Consider the following 11,395-nt stretch of genomic DNA (forward strand, 5'->3'; position numbering starts at 1 on the left):
GTGTGTGTGTGTGTGTGTATTTTATGTCTCTGTCTAAAATAAATAGTTGAATGAAAACTGTTTACAAGGTTGTATTTCTGACATAATGCTGCAGGCATGCCAGACAGGCTCACTGCAAACAGGAACTCCCTAACAACAGAGGCATTAGTCAGTGATGAAACTCTCTTTTCAACAGACACCATACTTTGTTTTATTGTGAAGGGGATACCTTCACCTCCAGGCTTTTTGGGCTTTTTCCAGCTGCGGCAACATGTTAAGATGCTTTATTGTCTCATATATCCGTTCTTTTGTCACTCTGAAAGCTATGGGCAAAGGTAGGCAGTGAATAGAATCACCTGCATTGGATAACAACAGGATGTTTAACTTGTGTTACCTGCAGAGGAAAGAGGATTGATGTCCCTTTGTCAGTAATATCCTGTAGGCACAGTGAAGGGCCATCAGAGCACGGTAAAGTCTAATGTTGATTAATAGTTGGGGAAAAATATTTGACAAGTTGTCTGGTAAGCTTTGAACTACATTTAATATGTTTGTAGAATTGTTAAAGGTACAATTTTGGTGAACTTTATGATTTTATTGTGCTAAATCTCAAATGGAAATATAGTTTTACATATTGACCTCACAACATGTTGAGTGTGCATTGTATTTTTAACATCTAACAAATAAATACACAAACATACTATAAGCGTATACAGCACATCATATAACATACCATATTAACTTGCTAACACCAATATTTGCTAACATTGCCACAGCTTTAGTTAAAATAAAGTTGCTGTATAGCTGGTACTATGGAGCTGAAATGGAGTTTACAGACGATGACATTAAAGATGAATAAGCTGATAGGCTAACACAACAATGATACCACCGGGCTAATGTGGTAGCAATGGTAGCCTTTTGGAACATAATGCATTATGGGATTGAAATTTGAAACTCACTAATTACAGTACTAATCCTAGTAACACTCCATTACTTTGATATTTTTGTAGAAATACTATTCCAGTTGTTTTATTTATATGTTGTGTGTTCTTAGCTGGCACATCAACTGTACACACCTAGTTTAGTTTAGAGCTGAAGAGGAGTGTGAACCATGCAGCTCCAGACTGGGACTTCTGGAGCGTTCTGTGCAGTCACCAAGGTTAAAGCTAGCCCCACACTACAGGACAGTTAGCCCAGCTTTAGGCCTGATTGTCCCTTCCTGACAATCGTGGGGGCATTCCCTAATGTGAGGCCACTTGGAAGCTATTATCAGGCCAAATTATTCTGTAGTGTGGGGTGCTGAATGACCTAATCTTTAAGCCTCTGACAGGATCAGAAGGCCCCCAGTCTTGAATTGTAAGTATCAAGCATGTTTGATACTTGTGAGTTGGATTCCTGTAGTGTGGGGGCAACAGCCCTAATGAATCCTAACAAGACGCCTGGCCAGGAAGTGTCACAGCTGCTTGTTGCTTTAGCTTGCACTAGCCTCACCTCCAGCTTGTGCTGCAAAATCTGTAAGCCATGTTGATTTTGTCTTCTCAGCCAAGACTTCTTCTATTTTTTTCTCTGAACAAAACATAACACACACAAGCACTACTGCTTGACAATGAGTGCCTACCTCCATGTTTGTTTTGTTCTGAAGTCATCTTTGATTACAGGAGTTTCTGTGAGATCCCTGGTCCCCATAGTCAACATCTCTAAAATCATTCACTAAAAACGGCAAGTGTGTGGTCCTTTCTCTTGACTCTAGTCTAGTGAGTGTGCTCTTAAGATTAAGATTAAGCTGTCATTATGTCTGTGGTCTCTCACATTTTCTAAACTCGGTTAAGATTACAAAATCCTCTAGTGTGGGCCCAGCCTAAGATCGCAGCTTAGCAGCTATGGTCAATAAATCTCTCCAGAGTCTACAGTAAGTGTACCTGCTTGTTAAACCATAACATCTGGTTTTCTTATACTTACTTTTGTACTAGATACAAGTCCAGTATTCACTCTCTTTTAGCTATGTTTTTGGTCTCATCAGTTTCTGAAGGAAAAACATGTCTGTTTAGTCAGTAAAGGCTCCACTGTGTTCTCCAGCTAGTCTGTGACTGACTCATTCAGCCATTTGCAGCTGAGCAGATTGTGGACAGTGGTGGAGAACAGAAAAAAGTTGCAAATATTAAAAGTTTATAAGTAAGCTACATTATCTCTCTTTCTAGTTTTAGGCTTTGTTTTTAACAAAAAGCCCATTTTAGCACCTACATTGACTGTTGTTCCTCTTTATCAAAGCCCCTTACTTCAGTTTTTAATTCCATAGATCGGTCATGCCCAGGAATGGTAAATACCAAGCAAGGAGATACGTCATTTTCAGCTACCATCTTTGTCTGGATTAGGAAACAGCCACATAGCCTATAAATCATATTTTCCAAAGAGGTGTTACTGTATTGATAAATAATAGCAACCTTTTAGCCCTTTCTATTGTGGATTTATGTCTAAATTAAACACATAAATACAGTTAAAGGTTGCTAAAGCTAAATGAACAATCAATATAACAACTACTTAAGATGATGGAATATTTACACACAAGAAGAAAAAAATCATAGTTTTAGGGATACAGTACCATACCATACCATACCAACTTTATTTATAAAGCACTAAAAAACAACCAGAGTGGACCAAAGTGCTGTACATTGCAACAAAACAGTATAAATTATAAACCCACAAACAACAATATAAAATATAATCAATATAAAAAATGACTAAAATCAACACAAAAATAAAATATCAAAATGCCAGGGAAAATAAATGAGTTTTTAAAAGAGACTTAAAAACGGACAGGGTAGAGGCTTGTCTAATGGACAGTGGTAAATCATTCCAGAGTATAGGACCAGCAACTGCGAAGGCTCGATCGCCTCTAAGCTTACGCTTTGTTCTTGGGACACTCAAGAGAAACTGATTTGCTGACCTCAGTATGTACTGTGTGTTTTGCAAATACTCAAATTTAAACGTGAAAAAATCTTTAAGAAATGTAATATTTTTTTGACTCAAACTTTTCTGATAAACGTATCATACAAGACAAGATAACCAAAGCCATTCTTACAATCTGGAAAACCACCAGGCCCTCATGGACAGCCATATAAACTGTATGAGAAATTTTATTTTGTACTATCCTTATCTTGACACCTATATGTTCAGAATTACTGACATGAGGATCCCGTCCTCCTTAATCAGGCCTGTAGTTGGCTAAAAAAAATCCTTTCAGTTACCGGTCTTACAGATCAGTGCATCTATTACATACTGAAATTTTGGCACAATGGCTTGACGACCGTCTGCCCACCATAATATCCCTGACATCTCAGCTTGTCAGATCTTGGTCAGTTGGTCAGAGGCAGGAGCTCAAATCGCTGAGTTTGCAGCACGTTCATCATGTCTCTTTGCTTATTTCAGGGTCATTAACCATCCACTTTAAACTATAATTACATGCCTATTGATGCAGCTCTTAAGCGCAGGCTTATAATGCTTAATCTGAACAGTCTTCACATCTTGCCAGTCCCTGATAGCTTACATTAACAAAGCAGTGTCATTCTTCGAGTACAACAAATCCATTTCTACCTTCACACATAGCTGAATAGCAGGATTAAAACACAGTCAGTGATACTGCTGGCATCTTAAAATTCATGGATGTAACATAAATGGGAGTCAGGAAGCCACGTGGTAACAGTCTAGACCAGAACAAGCAGCAGTAAATCATGAGATAATACTGTGACACTACTGATTTAAAGCCACACTATAAGCTCCTCTACCTTAAGTATTAAACTTCCTCCTTTCTATACAATGAATCATATCAGCAGGCAATGTTTTAGTATTCTGTACATGAAAGAGAGGGTGGGAGCCACATCAAAAGCTGCAGAAATTCATCTTCAGCAAACATGGTAAGCAAAAAGACCAAAACAGAATTATAAAACTATAAAAGGTCCATTTTGTTAAGTGTCCTGAGGCCTGATGCTGTGAAAAGGTGGTGCTGCTGGATGTCTGTCCACATGCGTGTTATGCTGTCAATAGCCTCAAATAGTCAAAGAGAGTTTAATCTCTTTGCTGCAGACACACCTGTTCTTCATTCAGGCAGGATGTGAGTGAAGGCTGCTGTCATAGCCACAACACTCAGGAAACCCTTGCCAGACAAAGACGCTGTGTTTCCCAACCACACAGGGATTGCATGCCTTCCCTCTCTACTAGATCCAATTATAATGCTGTTACAGCTAATAAGTAGCTCGGAGAAGATAAAAGAGAGGGAAAGCAAAAAAGTCACCTCATTTCAGTCTGGGTTTGACTGTTGACTGTTCTGTACACTGCACAAAAGGACAACTGCTACGTACAGATATTGTTTTCATGGGAACAGTTTTAGAGCTTATATAGGTTTGGAACAAGGTTGGACAAAGAACATAGGACACACCCATCCAAAGAACCTATGCAGGTGCTGGACCAACAACAACTTGAAAGCAATTTAATTCTACAGTAGCAACATTTCAATCTACACAAGAAGGTCAGGCATTGTCAAACAGGGATCACTGTGAAAAACACACATTTATATACACCTACTAAGACACCAGTCAGGTGCTTTCAATGTACTAGACTCAAGAATAGTCTGCCTTCAAAGAGGACCAGCCACGACAGAGGCAAACTGTGCCGCTCAAAACAGCCCACCAAAGGAACGAAAGATGCCAGTGAAGCAGGAACAGTCAAAGAGACAATGAATATAATGTGAAAAACACATAACACATGAGTTTATATTCATGAGTTTATATTCATGGGTGGTTTATTTCAACAGAAATAGGCAGATGAACCAGCATCTGACTGAGGGAAGTGAGCAAAATATAAAGGCTAGAAAATGGGAGCTAACAAGCAACAGGCAATGAGTGGTAATCAAGGATCGGAGTAAAGCTGGGGAGGTTAGATGACACAAACAGGAAACACTTACAAAATAAAGGTACACAACAGGAAGCAAATCCAAAACTCTAACACAAGTAGGAAATTAGGAAACACAGATGTGCTACCTGTGCTTGCACGCCATGCATTTGTTGCAAGATAGGGCCCCACGTCTTGTGCCATTATCATTTACACAGTGTATAAAATCTAAGTTAACACACCTTTAAAAGAAAACTAATTTGCACACTGATAAATCTTTCACATGATGCCAGTCAGATGGACCTAATCAGACATTAACTAATTCTCTTTCTCTCTCTGCTCTGGCAGCAGAAACTGTCTGATATTAGGCCTACTTATGACATCTTTATGTTTATCAGAGTTCAGTTTTGCAAACCCACATTGGCCCTGCACTCACAAAGCTCCATCAGATCTGACCTGTTACCCCCACTTCTCTAAATGAAATCTTTAAAAGATTAAACTGGATGTTGTCAGAACAAAAAATTCATTTTGGAAGCAATTTGTTGACACCAGTTGACTAGATAAAAAACCCACTGTGAGAAAGTCTTTTGTGATTTTAACCATGTGGTGTCTACACTCTAGAAAAGTGACAAAACTACAGTAAATATACTCAAAACAGCCATTGTGCAGACTTAAAGACATTCGTTTTGAGTGCACTTTTGATGTATGCTTCTGTCCTGCAATGTAATGCACAAAGTTTAATTCAAATTTATTTGTATAGCAACAAAAGTTGCCTCTAGACACCTTACAAAGTTTAGACCTTATTGTTGTTATTATTATTATTATAGAGGAAAACTCAACAAACCCCCATTGATTTTGGGTACTATTTATCTACTTATTTTATTATTTTTATTTTTTTTATTACATTTGATTCCACTTGCTGTTTTTAATTGTATTTAGACTTTGTGTACCATTTATCTACCTTATATTTCACCTTGCATTGTGTGGCATTCATTGTGGACAGCAAAGTAAGAATTTCATTGTACAGGGAAACACGTTTCCTCACTGTGCACATGACAATAAACACTTAAAGTCTTGAGTCTTGAGCAAGCACTTGGCGACAGTGGGGAGGAAAAACTCCCTTTAACAGAAGAAACCTCCGACAGACCCCAGCTCTTGGTGGGCAGCCTTCTGCCTTGACCGGTTGGGATGAGTGGATAGAGGAGAGAAAGAAGAGAAGAGAAAAGCAACAAGACACAACAAAAAACAAACAAACAAATAAAGGAGCTCATCACAGTTGCAATAGATTTGTGCACTGTAAGGTAACAGCTCCAAACACAGCCCAAAACAAATGTGAACATAAAACAGAACATTTCACAACAAGGAACACAAAATTTTGAGCAAACAAGTAGGCTAGGGAAAAATGTATACGTATTATATACATATATTCAAGAGTCAGTAATAAGTAGGTCCTAAATCATTCTGAATAAAGAATTGTATAGTAGATAATGATGTGTGCTTTCAAGATACTACAATAATGGATCATTAATATGTGTCAAATCAATGAAGGCCAAATACAGTGCCATAAAATGTTGACAAGTGGACCTCGAGTTAAAAAGTGGTTTTTTTTTAGGTCTTATCAATACTGCAAAAGGAGGGGTAATGCCATCTGATCACTGGCTACTAGAAATACCCTTCAAAACCCCAGGAACAAAAACATCATTTCTGCAGAACATTTGTACCACAGCAAGTTAACAAGCCATAGTACACAATTTTACTGTTAGTCACTTAGACAGTACCATTAAGAACTGGGTAACTTTAAGATGGTCCATTACGGTACACATTAAGGATACAGGGTTTTCTTTCCACAAGGCTATCTTATTATAACACACATGCACAACCCCTGCAGACAGGAGAACATAAAAGCTACGCTGTTTGTTCCTCATCAGGTATTGGGTGACAACACAGAATGCTTGAGGAGCATTTGATAGCCTTGTTGCCTTCTTGATGATCTCATCTTTCTGGAAACCTGCATTACCATCAACGCGATCTTAAATTACTGTTGAAGCCATTGACAATGCACGCCTCTTTTGTTAAGGACATGCATCTGTATTCAGAGGTGTTCCTAATATTCTGACCCTTTTATGTAGGTAGTTGTAGGTCATAGGTAAAGGTGGTTTTGTACTGGACTGTGTTATATTCAGTATACGTAGTATTTCTAATATTCATGTATGTAGCTGTGGAGGACAAAAACATAGAGACAGCTCTGAATATAACATACTGCAGTGCAACACCTCCTTTGAGTCTGGCCTCAGTATGAACATACAGTATAGTTGAATTTATACATGACAGTTTGACAGTTTCATCAAAAACTGAAACATTGTGAGCTTCATAAACACAGATGTTAAGGTGGAAGTGTTACAGGGAAGTTGTACAGGTGGTCAGTGAGTGTGTCTATATACTTAGAGAGAGAGAGAGAGAGAGATTCAACCATATATATATATATATATATCCATCCATCCATTATTTATACCACTTTTTCCTGAACAGGGTTGTTTCTTTGTTGCCTTATTGCATTGCCCATTGCACATGAACATTGAGAGCCAGTGAGCCAGAGTTAAATTCCTCAAGTGTCCAACACACCTGGCCAATAAAGCTGATTGTGATTCTGAACATACTTTGCACTGGCAAGCTTGTGGACTTTTGCTGTCATTGAAACAGCCATGAACACAACAGCAGTCATAGCTAAGCTGTCATCATCGTGTAACTTGCTTTTACACTTTGTCACACAACCTACTTGATTAGACCTGTCCAGACCCCACCTCTCGCCCAACATCGGCTGGGATTGGCTCCAGCCCACCCCCATAACCCTCGTTAGGATAAGTGGTACAGATAATGGATGGATGAACTACTTGGTTAGGTTTACAAACAAAAACTACTTGAAAAACACACATCTTTATATGCTTGTCTTAGTCTCCTTCACTCATAGTAGTCAGGGTAATTGTGCAGTAGAAAATGGTGCCTTAAGCTAGTTATGGATCTTTGTGGCCTTCACCGCTCCTGCTTCATACTCCTGCTGGGAAGTCCGAAAGTGACTTTCTATTCTCCTAAAGGGACACTAGGATTCATTATTTGAAAATATGACAGTAGAACAGCCTTTGTTTTTTTTTTTTACTCCATTGTGTCCCCCTCTACTTATACGCAAAACATAAGCTTTCACAAACGAGGAGACACTAATAACAATGAAGGGAATGTGTTTTTCCTTGTCACTTGTCTATAACACGTAACTTGTTAGTTTATGAAGTGCGTGTGACATAAAATGGCAGAAATTACATTATGAAAAAGACATCTTTTCAAACAATTTCCAATATATTATAGTGCTACTAATAGACAGGCTTCAGAGCACTGTGAAGTAACTGAGCATGAAGAGGCTAAATGACACCACTCACTCTTTTTAGAATGAGAGGAAACTGGGATGTAATGTTACACTAATATCTGTACAGGTTATGCATTAAATGCGATGTTCAGAGTGTATTAATCAGCTGACAGAAGGACGAAGGGATTAAATACAGTCTCATGAGCTTTTGCTGTGTGGTTGATCTCACCATCATGATGTATGCATATGTCCGTGATACAGTATCTAGACAAAACCCACTCTCCACCTTCATCCTGCCGAAACACTGCCCCTAAGACCCAAGGTGTCTTCTTACAAGACTTTCCCAGGGCTCTCTGACAATGACTTTACTCCAACTCTCCTCGTCTCCCCTTTGATACCACTGAAAATAAATCCACTCAAGAACTGTCCAGCTCATGCCATTATTGTTACACATAGATGAGATGTCTTTTTCCCTTTTTTACTCTCCAAATGATCTCCAGTTACCCCAAAAAAGCTGTTTGTGGCATCACTTCACTGAGGTAGTGGAATGGCTGAGGAAAGGATGAGGAAAAAAAAGAACCTGAGGGGCTTGAAAGAAGACTATGAAAGTTATTTGATCCCAAGTATTTGTTAATTTCAGAATCGCAGAAACCGGAAATTTGAGATTGAGCTTTTATACTTCAGTGAGTAGGATTTATGTGATGGAGTATGACATGCAGAGGAGAAAGGATAATGGAAGGATGAGGTTTGAGTTTTGACTCTACTGACAATTTAGCATGACAGCAGCAATGCTTGCTAATTGTGCCTTTGAGCATATTGTGAGAGGGTTAGTGTGGGCTCCCATTGGGGTAAAGCTGTGGAAAATGGAAAACAATGCAGTCTACATAAATAAAAATGGAGGGCAGCCACCTTAACTCTACTCCAGAAGTCACAAATCTTGCTGACAGTACTGCAGCCTCCCTATGGCTAGCTTCATAGTACAATTCACAAATCCATACCCTAGAGCAGGCATCACGAAAGTTTGACAGGAAGTAACATTCCACTAAATTAGCAGTATTTTACCAAGCCTGGAAAGATCTTAGAAACATCAGTTATACTTGGACTTATTCTCTCCCATAGATCTCTCTGAGTTGACCTCAACAATTGCTTCATCTAAATCATCAACATGTCTCTAAAGCCCCTTTCCTACAGTCCAAAAAAAGCCATGTAACCCACCACACCTCGGCTTTTGACGGCAGCGGTACTGCAGCTACTGGGACAAACTATTAGCTTTCATGCTGCTTTGTTTAAAACTCTGTTTACCACTGCAGGTATATGACATCACCAACGTGATGTCAACGTACCCGGCTTGCTGTAATTAAACCTCTACTCAAAAAGCCTACTGTTAACCCAGGTGTCCTAGCTAATTATAGACCAAAATCACAGTGTCAGCCGGGATTGAGTCCAGCGGATACTGGGCAATGTTACTGCAATGTTGTACTTTGAAAAGGGGGAGATAGTTTTAACTACCATTTAGTGCTTTTAGATCTCACAGCAGCCTTTGACACCATGGACCATACAGTCCTCATACCCCGCCTTCTTTTCTGACCAATAGGACCTTTTCAGTTATGATCAATGATTCTACCTCTGCAGTAGCCCCTCTCTCTTCAGGTGTTCCCCAAGGTTCAATCCTGGCACCTATTCTTTTCTCATTATATATGTTACTGTTAGGCTCAATTATTTCTAAGCATAACATTTGTTTCCATTTTTATGCTGATGATGTGCAGATTTACTTGCCGTTGATGCAGAGTGATGCTAATGCACTAGCCCCCTTGCACAGGTGTTTGGGTGATATTAAAGAGTGGCTCGCACAAAACTTCCTTTATTTGAATGAGGTGAAGACTGAATATATTGCTTTTAGCCTGGACCCCACTCACACTGTATCTGGCCTAGGAGCTTCAGCCCCATTATTCACTCAAACTGTGAAAAATCTGGGAGTGTTATTTGATAGCAGCCTCAAATTTGTCAAGCAAATTAGTTCGGTGATCAAAATAAGCTTCAGCTGAGGCTCCTAGCAAAGGTGAAACCTTTTTTATCTGGAGTCGACCTAGAAAAAGCCATTCACCGTGCATGCCCCCAAGCTCTGGAATGCCCTGCCCCCTGAGGTTCAATCTATAACGAAGTTAATGGTTTTTACGTCTAAATTAAAGGCACATTTATTCAGACGGGCTTTTGGCATCTAATATTTAGCAGCAATGCTATAGGCCTTCCTGATTTTATATTTTGTAATCTTACTCTCTCTGTATTTTGACTCATTTTTATTTTACAGGAATTTTATAGTTCTTATAGATCGTTGTTTTAAATTTGTGCAATGTTAACTTTTCTTCTGTTTCTTTATGTATTTTTGGCATGCTCTGTTTTATCTCGGTTTGTTTTATTGTAAACCACTTTGCGCTCCCTTTGGTGTTGTAAAGCGCTATATAAACAAATAAATTATTTTTTATTATTATAACCATTTATGCTTATAATTGGAATTACTGCTGGGTAGCTTGTGAATTTCCTATGCAAGATCTATAAAGTCTTATAATTATACCGTCATTTTTGTATTAATCTAGTTCTGAAAAGTAACTAGTAACTAAAGTTAGAAAATGAATGTAGTGGAGTAAAAAGTGCAATATTTGCCTTTAAAATGTAGTGATGTCGAAATATGAAGTAGCGTAAAATGAAAATACTCAAGCAAAGTACAGATACCTCAAAATTGTACTTCAGTATAATACTCGAGTAAAGTACTTAGTTACTTTCCACAACTTTTTCTATTCATCACTAAGCAGGGGCCATAACTTCAACAATCACAGTTAAACAATAAAAATAAATAAATCTATGGAACATAAAAGATTGTTTTTCAGTCTTTATGGTTGAAAGGTTTTTGTAGAGAAACAAGTATTCATATCAATACTGTCAGGTCCGCTCGGCGCGACCTGCCTCTCTTTTGCCTTTCTCTCTCCTACTCGTTCTTTTTGCGGGATCGGCACCTCAGCTGTGTCGCTTTCTGTAATTAGTGACTTGTGGGTTGTCGCGCACAGCTGGGGCGCATTACTGTAATTCCTTCCTCCTTATTTAAACCTGTGGCAGACGCTTCGTCTTCGCTGGAGCATTACCTAAATTTGATTTGATTTGATTTGATTTGATTTGATTTGATTT

Source organism: Monopterus albus, unplaced genomic scaffold (assembly GCF_001952655.1).
Source record: "Monopterus albus unplaced genomic scaffold, M_albus_1.0 scaffold339.1, whole genome shotgun sequence".
NCBI classification, from domain to species: Eukaryota; Metazoa; Chordata; class Actinopteri; order Synbranchiformes; family Synbranchidae; genus Monopterus; species Monopterus albus.